The 14,473-nt window shown below is 39.3% G+C and overlaps 1 protein-coding gene across 6 annotated transcripts in view; it reads right to left on the reverse strand.

Moving 5' to 3' along the window:
* Chd6 (chromodomain helicase DNA binding protein 6) overlaps positions 1 to 14,473 on the reverse strand; it is a 173,988-nt gene that overhangs the window by 144,625 nt on the left and 14,890 nt on the right. The window contains exon 1 of one of the 6 annotated variants that reach the window (XM_076930164.1): positions 7,176 to 7,264. The exons of 4 other annotated variants lie outside the window; for them this stretch is intronic. The gene's annotated coding sequence lies outside the window, so the exon portion shown is untranslated. Of the gene's footprint in view, positions 1 to 6,447; positions 6,864 to 7,175; positions 7,265 to 14,473 lie in introns of those variants that run through there. One more of the 6 variants, XM_076930165.1, reaches the window with a different exon arrangement.

Consider the following 14,473-nt stretch of genomic DNA (forward strand, 5'->3'; position numbering starts at 1 on the left):
TCTAACGCCCTATAATTCTATAATCTCAGTCCTTAAAATATATATAGAAAAAAACACATCTGTAAATAAATCTTCCACAGAAGCAAGAGCACATTCCCTATGTAACTGACTGTTTTCTTTGGGTAAGAAAGCTTTCACTGACTGATCAATTAATTGTCTGATGGGTAGATAGGTAGGAAGATAAACAGACAAACAGACAGAAAAATAAATAGATAGTTTTTGCCCAACTGAGATTTTCTAAGAAGGGAAGACTGCACAGAAGCTGGAGAATGACTCAGGAAATCCACTTCTGTCCGAAGTAAAAACATCTTTAGCAAAACATGTCAAATATTTAAAAAACATTCTCCCTATTGAGAAAAATTAAAATAATTACCAAAATCAGTCTAAGTAAAATTAAGAAATATATTGTAAGCCCATCCCCATCCAGCATATCTACAAATATCAATCCTACAGGCATTTCCACTTAAATCTTACATGCACACACACATAAGGCAACCTTCTTTACCATCAGGTCTGAGAAGACTTCCTTGTCTTTTTCTGTAGTTAGTATGCCTATCAATAACTACCATCTGTTCAAATCAACAGATTAACATGACAGAGAATTTTTGGCAATCTAGTAATTTTCTTATCTATACAGCTTAACCTTTTATCCAACCAATACAAAGCAAACATAATTCAAACAAACCACAGAGCTTTAAAAGGCAGTGACTTTTCTGTAATAGAATACACCTACGCAAATTATTCACTATTTATATATGAATTCATAGCAATAAAGTAAAAACAGAATCACATCTGACAAAAGAAAGGAAATGGAATATATAAGTTTGTTAAAGTATGAGAACATTACTTCAACAACAGCACCACACATAGATTAAAAACAAATCAAACAACATCTAAGTCAGGGCCAGCAAGATATCTCAGTGAGTAATGAAAATGGAAATTTCTGCCAAGCCTGTTGATTTAAGGTAGATCCCTGGAACCCACATGAGGGACAAAAACAGACCTGCATAGAGTCCTAACCTCCATGCACACATGATACACATACCTACACATGCATGTGCTATATCTATAGATATTAATTAGTTATAGACAGTTCAAGATGGTAGCACATACATATAATCCCAGCACTTAGGAAACTAAGGCAACATTGACTACATATTTGAGTTTCAGGCTGCTGTGGCTACCTATATACAAAGAGTCTGTCTCAAAAAATTAACTTAACTAAAGGTCACAGACAGTATCCAAATTAACAAAATCAAAAATGAAAAGGGAGACATAAAAGAAACTGATGAAATTCAAAAAACTCAATGAAATGGAGAGAAATTAAATGGAGACAAACTAGAAGCAATCCCATTAAAATCAGAAATAAGACAAGGCTGCCCACTCTCTCTATTCAATATAGTACTTGAAGCTCTATCTAGAGCAATTAGACAACAAAAGGAGATCAAGGGGGTACAAATTGGAAAAGAAGAAGTCAAAGTATCACTACTTGCAGATGATATGATAGTATACATAAGCCACCCCCAAAATTCCACCAGAGAACTCCTTCAGCTGACAAAACAACTTAAGCAAAGTAGCCAGATATAAAATTAACTCAAACAAATCAGTAGCCTTCCTTTATACAAATGATAAAGAGACTAAGAAAGAAATTATGGAAACAACACTCTTCACAATAGCCACAAATAGTATAAAATATCTCCATATTAACTCTTACCAAGCAAGTGAAAGACGTGTATGACAAGAACTTCAAATCCCTGAAGAAAAAATTCGAAGAAGACCTCAGAAGATGTGGGGCTGGAGAGATGGCTCAGTGGTTAAGAGCACTGACTGCACTTCCAGATGGTCCTGAGTTCAAATCCCAGCAACCACATGATGGCTCACAACCATCTGTAATGAGATATGGTGTGCTATTCTGGTGTGTCTGAAGACAGCTACAGTGTACTCATACATAATAAATAAATAACTCTTTCAAAGAAAACTAAGTGTAAAAAAAAAAAAAAAAAAAAGAAGATGTAAAGATCTCCCATTTTCACTGATTGGTAGGATTGACATAATGAAAATGGCCATTTTACCAAAAGCAATCTACAGATTCACTGCAACCCCACCAAAATTCTAATACAATTCTTCACAGACATGGAAAGAGCAATACTCAATTTCATATGGAAAACAAAAAAAAAAAACCAAACAAACAAAAAAACAACAAAAAAAAAAAACCCAGGATAGCTAAAACAATTCTCAACAATAAGAGATCTTCTGGAGGAATCACCATCCCTGACCTTAAGCTATACTACAATGCAAGACTGATAAAGACCACATGGTATCACATGGTATTGGTACAGACAGACAGGTCGGTCAATGGAATAGAATCGAAGACCCAGAAATAAACCCACAAACCTAAAGACACTTGATCTTTGACAAAGAAGCCAAAAACATACAGTGGAAAAAAAGAAAGCATCTTCAATAAATGGTTTTGGTCTAACTGGCCATCTGTATGTACAAGAATGAAAATAGATCCATATTTATTACTTTGCACAAAGCTCAAGTCCAAGCGGATCAAAAACCTCAACATAAAACCAAATACACTGAATCTAATAGAAGAGAAAGTGGGAAAGAGCCTCAAACTCATTGGCACAGGGGGAAATTTCCTAAACAGAGCATAAATGGCTCAGGCTCTAAGATTAACAGTTGATAAATGGGATCTCATGAAACTGAAAAGCTTCTGTAAGGCAAAGGAAACAGTCAATAGAACAAATCAGCAACCTACAGATTGAGGAAAAAAACACTCTTTACTAACCCTACATCCAACAGAGGGCTAATATCCAAAATATATAAAGAACTCAAGAAGTTAACCTTCAAAACCACAAATAAACCAATTAAATAATGAATTAAATAATGGTGTACAGAGCTAAACAAAATTCTCAGCAGAGGAATCTCGAATGGCCAAGAAACACTTAAAGAAATGTTCATCCTTATTTATCAGGGAAATACAAATCAAAATGACCCTGAGATTCTACCTCACTGGTCAGAAATGGCTAAGATCAAAAACTCAAGTGACAGCACATGCTGGTGAAGATGTGGAGAAAGGGGAACACTCCAATGCTGGTGGGACTGTAAACTGGTACAACCACTCTGGAAATCAATCTGGAGGTTCCTCAGAAAGTTAGAAATAGTTCTACCTGAATACCAAACTATACCACTCCTGGGAATATACTCAAAAGATACTCCAGCATACCACAAGGACACGTGTTCCACTATGTTCATGGCAGCCTTATTTGTAATATCCAGAAGCTGGAAACAACCCAGATGTCCCTCAACCGAAGAATGGATACAGAAAATGTGGTTCATTTACACAATGAAATACTATTCAGCTATTAAAAACAAGGACATCATGAATTTTGCAGGCAAATGGATGGAACTAGAAAATACCATCCTGAGTGAGGTAACCCAGACCCCAAAGGACATACATAGTAGGTACTCACTGATAAGTGGGTATTAGCCAAAAATATAGAATACCTAGGATACAACCCACATACCATAAGAAGTTTAACAAGCAGGAAGGCCTAAGTGAGGATGCTTCAATCCCAGTTAGAAAGGGAAAGAAAATAATCAGGGATGCAGAGAGAGAGGGGGGCCTGGGTGGGAGAGAGGAGGAAAAGGAGGAAAAGGGGAACATGGTGGAACAGGTGGGGGGTACAGGGGACAGGAGAGAAGCCCAGAGGGCTAGGAGAATGAGTGGAAATATGCAGCCTCTGGGGTGAGACATGGGGGGACCTTCTAGAAAGTACCAGACACCTGGGAGGTGAGACTCTCAGAACTCAAAGGGGATGACATTAGCCAAAATGCCCAACAGTGGGGAGAGGGAACTCCAAGAGTCCACCTCCAGTAGATAGACAGGGCCTATCTATCTAGAGGGCCTAAGTAAAGGGATGGGGTTACCAACCCACAGTCAAAATTTCTGACTCAGAACTGTTCTTGTCTAAAAGAACTACAGGGACAAAAATGGAGAAGAGACTGAAGGAAAGGTGGTCCAGAGACCCGCCCAACTTAGGATCCACCTCATGGGGGAAACCAAGACCTGATACTACTATGCTATGATGTGCTCATAGAAAGGGGCCTAGCATGGCTGTCCTCTGAGAAACCCAACAAGCAGCTGACTGAGACAGACACAGATACTTACACCCAATCAATCATTGGACTGAAGTTGGGGACCCTTACAGTTGAATTAGGGGAAGGATCGGAAGGGGAGGGCAACCCCAGAGGAAACCAGCAGTCTCAACTAACCCGGACCCCTGGGAGCTCACAGAGACTGAGCTACTAACCAGGCAGCATACACAGGCTGGTCGGAGGCTCCTGGCACATATATAGCAGAGGACTCCCAGGTCTGGCCTCAGTGGAAGAAGATGTGCCTAATCCTCAAGAGACTTGAGGCCCCAGAGAAGGGGGATACCTGGGGATGGAGGGAGCACACTCTTGGAGGCAAGGGAGAAGAGAAATGGGACGAGAAACTGTGGGAGAGGGTGTGTGTGTGTGGAGGGGGGGGGGCAATGGCTGGAATGTAAATAATTTTTTAAAAAATTAAAATTAAAAATAAAAATAAGATACTGGCTGCTGGACTAGAGAGAGGGTCAGTGGCTAAAAGCATGTACTGTTCTTCTGAAGGGATCACAATCACTTATAACTCCAGCCCTGGGGTATCCAACATCTCTGGCTTCTGTGGACATCTGCACTCATGTGCTCATACCCCCAACACACACAGACAGAATTAAAAAATAATAATAATAAAAATAAAGATACTAGTTGTAGGTCTACTGCTACAAAGATGTGTCTAAGAGCTAGCTCAGTGGCTGTGTGCAGAGCATCTACTTTATGAAGATAAACTGGGTTCAGAGGCCATAGGGTACAGAGTTAAAAAATAAATAACCATAAAATAATCCTACCTCTAAGTCAACATGCTTACCAGTAATGTAGGAAAGAAGAACACATATAATACAAAGATATACAAGCAAAGTCACAAAGTGAGGAGAAGCAGCCAGTCTCCACAATAAATTACATAAACCCCTAAAACGGGGAGGCTATCATCAATAAAAAGACACTGAAGAGGTGTACCAATCAATCAAATGCTTTCTGTGAACCTTGACTCATTCAAAGAATTAGGTGTAAAGATCCATGTTTAAAAAAAATGAAGAAAAAAATTTAGTTTTATATAATAATAAGAGATTAGGATTAGGGCTGGATAAATGGTTCAGGGGTTAAGAGTACTGGCTGCTCTTCTAGAGGACCTAGGTTCAATTCCCAGCACCCACATGGCAGTTCACAACTGTCTGTAATGCCAGTTTCAGAGGATCTCACAACCTCACACAGATACATGCAGGTAAAATACCAATGCACATCAGTCAGACAGACAGACAGACAAGGAGGGAGGAAGGGAGGGAGGGAGGGAGAAAAGGAGAAAGGGAGGAGAGAGAGAGAGAGAGAGAGAGAGAGAGAGAGAGAGAGAGAGAGAGAGAGAGAGAGAATATGAATATGAATGAGAATGACAGTATGATTTTCCATAGAGTCCATAACTGACTCAGGTGTGCACACTGAACTATGGATAGGTGAAATGACAGGCTGTCTGGAACCTGTCATTTAAGAAGGATGAGTAAAAAATAAATGACAAGAGGATTCATTGTATTATTCTACTACTGGGTTACGTAAATTTTTCTTAAATTAAAAAATATTCTTAAGGGTTAAAGAAAAAAGAAAAATCTAAAGCTAACCCTAAATTTGGCCAGCAATCAAAAGGCATGCAAAACTGCAGAAAGCCTATATATATGTTAGATGCTAATGGCCTCTAACAGCTCCAGAAGCCCTGAGTGAGCTTCATTTGCCAACAGAGAATTCTAGTATGTACCAAGAAAAAAAAAATGCAGCCACCAAGGTAGACAACCAAATTTTCACAAACTCTGTTCAGAGAAGTTATTCAAGGAAACTGACTACTAAGACATGCTAGTTTTAAACACACCATACTAAGGAGTTTTAAACACACAAACTAAAGAGATTATCTCTGTTGCTGTTCAAATTTCTCCAAAATTAATATAAATAAATATAATTGTACAAGTTGAAGGAATCTTTTATACAGTAAAAATACCACTGTAGCTAAAAAAGTAAACTTGAAGCACTTGCTGCTCCTTGCCTTGCTCTCCACTCAGCAGGGCTAGTCCGTGTCACCTCATCCTAGGTGTCAGTGTTGGTAGAGCCTTAGCTGACTACCACAAACTTGCTGGTTAAAAACACCACCCATTTTTCTTCCAAAACCTCAAGTAACAGTAGTGTGCTACACTTAAGTAATACTAGAGGGTTCTGCTCAAATGCTTTAACCACTAACAAAATACAAATTAGTCCAATAATACAGGCACCAAAAAAAAATTCTCATTAGGCAAGAAAAATGAATCCAAAATACTGCACCTTGCAAGACTTCTGTCTGCCAAGTACTGAATATCTTTTACTCCCCTCCTCGTGGCTCCTCTCTACTGTTTGTACTTTGAACATGATTTGGTTAGTAATGGAGATAAAAGAGAAAACCTATCAAATCTAACAACACATGATGCCTAAAGAATAACTACAGTGTTAACATAACAGAAAAGAAACTATATACTAATCTATTTGATTGTAGAGAAAGTCATATGGGGGGTCAATTTTCTCTTGGGGAATCTGTTTGTTGTTGCTGTTGTTGTTGTTGGAGATCTTAATCTTTTGGGAACAGGATAGATTATTCTACCCCAGGAAAGAGGAAAAAAACATTACCAGCAGTAAGGTAGAATTAATTAGCTCAGTTCCCTCTCTGCCTTTAATATTCCAAGCAAAGGTGTTACTTCCTTAATAATACTCAGGTAGCTATATTTATCCATACTAAGATTTAGACGGTGCTCATTTATTAAAAGCCTTTCTACTTAAAGAACTTGGCTTCTAAGAATCAGAGGTTAGGTTTGCCTTTCTAACATTTACTGTTAACAATTAAGACGGCAGAAGACAGCAAACTTTACTGTACATAATAATTTCACAAAGGTAGCAACTATTGTGAGCTCAATGAAAACCAAAGAACAGAAGGACTGGAAGATCAAACACCCTATTTCTCCCCAATCAAAGCAGGAAAGGTGATACATATCTGTAATTCCAGTGATTCCAGCACTCACGAGTTAGAAGCAACAGGCACGCACACTGGCAAATTCGTTATCTTGATGCTGAGGCATTCCTTCACTGATGTTATGTCAGGGATTCCATTGTCAGACTGGAACTGCTGAGACATCCAATTGGTAAAGCTACAGTATCCTTGGCCTTTCTGTCAGGACCACAGCCTATAAGCCATTCTAATAAATTGATTCATTTTTGTTCCTTTAGAGAACCCTGACTAATTCAGTAGTGATAGCTAAACTAGTATGTAAATATAGGCAGTATGGCTGCAGAGTCCACATTATAACATGACCATGTGCCTTCTATAACAGAACAATGTTGCCATCATTACCACTAGAAGTTTTTAGAAGAAAACAGAAAATAAAACTATTAGCAACTTACTATATATACTTATTAGTGAGAAAGACTCAGAAACTGTTTTCAAAGTACCACTAATTACTGTACCCCAAACATACCTAAATAAATACTTAAATAATTCCAATCATAGCCTTAAAATTGTTATAAATGAATTTTAAGCTGTCCATGTTCTTCTATAAACTGTCACAATAAGCTGACTTGTTTCTTCCCAATTCTTTGTTTGGGGAACAAATACAGAACATTAAGGATGAGTTTTATTTTTCTAGAGATCTCTTCTCTCAGACTTTCCCATAAAAGAGGCTGATTCTGAAAACTCTTGCCATAAGGCTAGGCTCTTGGAAATAGGAAACAACATTGGATTATAGACCCTCAAATGCTAAAAGGAAGAGATTACTCAGTCTGGAACCTGACAAGTGTTCATGCCCAGTATCTAGGGCACACAATGCACTTAACAATGCAGAAAGACTATCACAATCCTTCTGCATATTCATGCCCTCTATTGTTGAGGTAACCACTTGTAGGCACTCAAAACATAAAGACATCTCTCTTCTTCCAATACATTTCTTGCAGTATCTAGTTAAACAAAATAGGCCAATCACAGCAGCCAATACCCAAACACACTAACCAGCAAGAACATGACACCGCTAGAGAAAAAGGTACCTGTTGGACAAAATATTCTCTTACATTTGGAACAGAATGTACCAAGTGCACTAAGCGTTGAAGTACTAGGAGTAGGAAGGAGAGAAGTTTAAAGCTGATTTAAGCCTGGAGAAGCTATGCAAGGCCTTGAGTATGGCATGGATAAGTAAGTCGTACATATAGAGAAGACCAATAGGATGAGGTAGCCAATGAGTAAGAAAAGGAGAGTAGAGGCAAATCGTAGGAATCTTTGTAAATGTCAAAATGCTAGAAATCATAAAAAATATCTGCTTACTAACTTCTTTAGAGTTGTTCCCATCCCAGAATGATGGTATTAATCATCTATTGCTATAGTAATGCTAAAAATCAGACCAAAAAATTTCAGTTGCATACAAATAAAAACTTGACATTCACTTAGGTTCACTCATCTAAGTCAGTCAGGTTAGTGCTGCTGAAAGCTGTTTGCCATTAAGTCTGTGCTCTGTGGTCTCACAATGAGACCCATGCTGAAGGGACTATATACTGTCTTTTCATAGTAACTACCATGGCACTGATTTAAGGACAAACCTACCAAAGAAGTACACCATATACCTCTGACTTATCGGATCAAAAAGCTCTGTGTAGTCAACTGTCTTCATAAGAAGAATGCTAGACTGTGTAACACTGCCCAAAAGGGTTTCAACTGTGAAAGAAAGGGGTGCGGTGTGCTGGCTCAAACAGACTGATAGTGAAGTTAGGAAATGATCTCACTCGAGGTGCCCACCAGCCTTCATGCTCTTTTCTTCTCAGGGTGTTATGTGGATAGTCCTGAGCCACTAGGAATTCTGGGATGATGCTTAAGAGTGGGACAAGCACCACCACCCAGGTGCACACAAACTGGCCACAACACTGCTACCTTCTTTGCCTCGCCTTCAGCCTCCAACAGTCTAAATCTCCTCATGACAGGTTCTGAAAGATTATGGGCCTAATACACCATCCCCAAAATGCCTAGGTTAAAATCCTAGGCCCCAGAACTTCAGAGTGTGACTGCATTTCAAGACAAGGTAAGTATTAAGGAGAAAATTATGTTAAAATGGGTGAATGGGTCCATCCAAATCCAATTTAATGGATGTCCTTATTAAAAAAAAAAAAAAAAAAGAGGGTCTCATACAGACATGAACAAGGAAAAGACCACGAGAAGACAAACAAGAAACAGCTCTCACTCATGCTGAAACTTCCTGAGAAAGTAACCCTGCCAACACACACTTTGATCTCAGACTTCAAAGTAGTCAGAAGTGTGAGATACCCAACCTGTGGCATTTTGTTATAGCATCCCTGACAAAGTGATGCAATGAAGAACATATTTGGTATAAAATCCAGTGAGTGAGAGAAGAAATACTAATGTAAATCCAATCTTAGGGGATATTAAAGCATTAATGGAATATCAAGACATCTCCCTTTTTGAAAGGAAAATGTTCCCAGCTTAGCCTTACTTGTCCTCCACAACAGCACTTCCAGGAGCTCATCCTTTGCTCCAGTGACCATCCACATTAACATCTAGTCTTTGCTTCCCCACTGTGTTATTTTAGGGCCATATTTGAGGCTGCCTATGCTCCAGTGTGGGCTAAGGACAAACTTAAATACTAATGCCTTCTTCAAAATTTCCTAATGTGACATTTCTGGCAGTCTTAGAATTCTACTCAATCTAAAATCGAATCACTTACTCTAGGTCTCTGAAGACACCTCACTGCTTCATAGATTCTACCTGAGGTATATCACCTTTGGACAACCTGAAAAATTCCTCCTGTCTCTGTCTCTGTCTCTGTCTCTCTCTCTGTCTCTCTCTCTCTCTCACACACACACACACACACACACACACACACACACAATTTCTCCAGAAAGTCTTCTGAAAACCATTTTTTATGACTAAAAGTTGGCCAACATTTCATTACTGTAATTGTAGAAGGGTATCTCTCTCCTCAGTTACACTGTAAGTTTCTGATATCAGGATGTACTTCCATCTCTGATCTGCTGTACTACTGAGACATATGAACTTAAGCATTTTAAAGCACTAGGGGGCGATATGGAACTTTAATATAAGCACTAGCCACACAAAGTATGGAGGTACACACCTTAAATCCTGGTATGTGGTAGGTAAGACAGTGAATTCAAGGCCAGCCTGGAAACACTGAAAGAAGACTGGCTCAAAAAAAAAGACAAAACAAACAAACAAATCCCAACAACAAAATGTGTTTTAGGTGGTATCAAGATCAGGTGGAAACCTACAATTTGGGCCAAAAGGGAGGCTGTAACAGAAGTGATTCCATTTTGGCTAGAATGTAGTTCAATCATTTTAAGAGAATACTGAAAAGTAAGGCCATCCCTAGAGTCAACATCCAGTTGCAAAGTCCTAACTCCAAGTTGTATCTATGTATGGTTCTCTGGGAAAATACAGGGAAAACCAGTGAGGGTCAAGCAGGAGCAACTGTGACAGTCAAGGCTCAAGACAGCTGGCTGCTTCTGTGGTAACCCTGTGGCCATAAGCAAGCTATGTTACCTCCGAGTGCCTGAGTTCCTTCACTGAGAAAATGGCAGTAGAAACAAAACCTGTCCTCTCAGTGAGATTAATCAAGGACTAAATAAGATAATAAATATAACATGCTTAGTGCTGGTATCCTCCAGCACTTGGAAAAAATGTTTGCTCTTTATTTTACAAATCTGGGATGGGACATGAATGCCTTGGTTTTATCTGGTTCCTATGCAGGCCTTTCTGGCACTTGGGCCAGACCTAGCCCCGATCTTTCTACAACTGGCTGCACACTCAAGTTCTCCTGGCATGCTATAGGGGAGGTTTCTTTATTTCTCTCAATAAAATACCTCTTCTATGGAGCCACTTTTTTTTCCATTCTCTTAAATGAAAACATTACTATTTTTCCTTGTATCATTTCCTCAGTGGCCTCTCGTTAACAGATCAAGGACAAAGTTGTAATGACGGCAAAATCAACCTAATATACAAGTCCTGTGATGACAAATCTTGACTGCCAGCTTGACTGGTGATTGGTGTAGCATCCTGGGTGTGTCTATAAAGAGTCTCTTGAGATAAGAAGACTCCACCAAGGCTCTAACAACTGGATTAATCTTTTGATGGATCTGTAAACCAGTGGCGTTATTGTTAAGTAGTGAAAAGCAGAAGATATGACACAGTGAAAAGGAAGCAGGTCACAAGGGGTGTATCCCTATGTGTTCCCAACCTCTCAAACTGTGAGCTAAAACAATCCCCAATTTTCCAACCAACCCTTTCTTTTAGGAAGAAAAGGATGTGCTGCTGGCATCAGAGTCACAGAACAAAAACCCCTGTTTACCCTTCTGTAAGCACTGCACTAGTGCATGCCAACTGGAGCAGCTTTACAAGGGGTCTTTAAAAACAAACCAAAACACTCTCTATAGTTCTAGGAGATCGTCTAGTAAAGGACCTAGTTTGGATCCCCAATACCCATATAAAAAGCTGGCATGGCAGTATATGCCTGTAACCCCAGCACTGGGGAGCAGAGACAGTAAGATTCCTGGGCTGTCCTGGTAAGTCAGTCTAGCTGAGTCAGTGAGTGCCAGGTTCAAAGAGAGACCCTGTCTCAAAAATAAGGTAGAGGTATTGAGGCAAACATGCAACATTGATCTCTGGCCTTCATATGCACATGGAAATACACGCATATGCACACAACATAAACACACACATTCAACATTCATCTCTCTGCCGCCACATGCACATGCACATGCACATGCACATGCACATGCACATGCAACCAAAAGATCTCTAGCTCTCCCTTGTCATGAGTTCCCATACTACACACCACATAAAAAGTGAAATTGCCATTTTATTCAAACTGAAAGTGTGTGCTGAAACTTTTGACCACTGACGATAATAAGCACAGTGGCTCAAGGTCAGGTTCCTGCCCTCCTTTCCCTGCTGGTAGAGACAAATGGTCTATAGAGTAACTATGCCTCCCCTGACAGTATTCTTGTTGGTGGTTTTCATACTCCAGATTGGGCCATAATCAGCATTTAAGTTAAAACCTGTATACAATTTTGAAAGTGGGTTATACTATACATACTTTAATAAAACTACTTTCAAAAGCTGGATAACATATATCCCAGAATATATCATACAAATAGAGTGAATAAACAATATAAATTTTTGCATTGGGAGACAAGATGACTTAGAATTTAAAACACAAGCCAGGCAGTGGTGGCACATGTCTTTAATTCCAGCACTTGGGAGGCAGAGGCAGGTGGATTTCTGAGTCTGAGGCCAGCCTGGTCTACAAAGTTCCAGGACAGCCAGGGCTACACAGAGAAACCCTGTCTCAAAAAACAAACAAACAAACAAAACCCCAAAAAACAAAACAAACAAACAAAAAAAGATTTTAAAACACTTGCCATTCAAGACTGACTTTCAAAACCCATGTAAAATGCAGGAGAGAGGCAACCACAAGGCTGCCCTCTCACCTCTACACATTAGCCATGGCATGTGCTCCTTCCCCCACAATACAAGTTTTAAAAGAAACACGATGGGTGTACCAGTGTATTTATTGATATAAGTGTGGTCAAAAGGTTACAAGCTTTAGCCTCAGTGGTTGGATGTGAAGAGCTTCTAAGTGGGGAAAAGACAGCAGACTCTCAAGTCAGTTATCTGCAGCTATTCATCTGACTGCAGCTTAAGTTTAAGCAGACATTCTCCCTGGGGCAACAGAGAGGAAACATCAGTTCCTGGAGGGTGAAAATATCTCATCCATATGTATCATGGAAAAAACACACAGATATAGTGTATCTATGGCATTAAATTTTCAAGAAGGCAAAACATGGTCAAAAAAGTACCTTAGGAAAGAAAATGAAGAGGGAAAACTTTTCAGAAACATTAGAAGAATCTCATTCCATAAAGATTAATGCTCACAAGGTGAAAATGGCATTGTTGGTAAGGTACTGCCTGCTGTGTGTTCATGCATATATGTGGAAGTCCGTGTGTCTGTGTCCACACGCACATGTGTAGGTAGACTAGGGGATAGGGGCCCAGGGAGGGTAAGGTCTTCAGGTACAGGTCAGGATCCTCTTCTGGTCAAATTCCATACTTCACTCCAGTCTCAGGTCTAACAGTCTAGCCAGCTTCTGGTTTTCACGGGAAGATGCTGAGCTTGGTTGTGCTTATGGGACAGGAGGAAGAGCTGCTTTCTGTGGATGTTATTTAAAGTTTGTATCAGAGAGGAAACTGGAAGTAAAATACTGACTTAGAGCCATTAAGACTTGAAACAAGAAGAAAGAAGTCTCTTTCACAGGTACAAAAATACACAATACAACAGAATATTTAGAAGTGGATAAAAGATATAAAAATTTAAAAATAAAAACAGTAAAACTCCATAAACTATATATCAAAAACAGGTCATGATAATCAGTGCTCTTCAAGAAGTGGAAAACTGGGCTAGAGAGATGGCTTAGCAGTTAAGGGCATTTGTTGTTCTTGCAGAGAGCACAAGTTCAGTCCCCAGCATTCACATGATTGCCCACAACCATCTGTAACTCTAATTCCAGAGATCCAATGACCTCTTCTGACCCCTGCAGGCACCAGGAATGTTTGTAAGTATGTACGTACGTATGTACATACATACATACGTAACACTCATACACATAAAATAAATCTGAAAAAAAGATGGAAAACTTCTCATTTCTAATGAGACTCTAGTGACTTAGTCAGCTATGAAAATCTTTTCCCAAAATCTTGTAATACTGCACACAGGTGATTCAATAGTTTTAATCCTAAACTGGAAAATAACTTAAAACAAAGCCTCCCCCTGTCTCAGGAAAACATAAACAAACAATGCATATGAGATCTAAGTTTCCACTTGAAAGTTCTGTCTCCATCTTCTAAAGTTAATTCTTGGCCGGCAGCAGGGAGTGTGGAAGGATAGAAATAAGAAAGGAAGTGGAGAAAGCTCTCAGAACGTTTTCCACAACAAGTTTTTATTTCCATTTCTGAAATCCTAGGATACTAGATTAAACTAATCACTACTGAATGTTAAGGACACATGATACCTTAACAGAATGCAGGATACCTAACTGGACCCTAATGGGGGTTGGGAGAAGGGGAGCTAGAAGGAAGACACCATAAAAAACCACCATGGGAAGAGTTTCAATAGGGACTGCCTATTTGGCTCCTGTCATGTTTCATAAATGCTTGTATTGCAGCTCTACAGGAGAAGGCTTTCTAGGACAGACGTGAAATCTTCAGTGGTGAACTATGACAGAGTATGCAAGTAATTCACGTGGTAGAACAAAA

Source organism: Arvicanthis niloticus, chromosome 2 (assembly GCF_011762505.2).
Source record: "Arvicanthis niloticus isolate mArvNil1 chromosome 2, mArvNil1.pat.X, whole genome shotgun sequence".
Lineage (NCBI taxonomy): Eukaryota > Metazoa > Chordata > Mammalia > Rodentia > Muridae > Arvicanthis > Arvicanthis niloticus.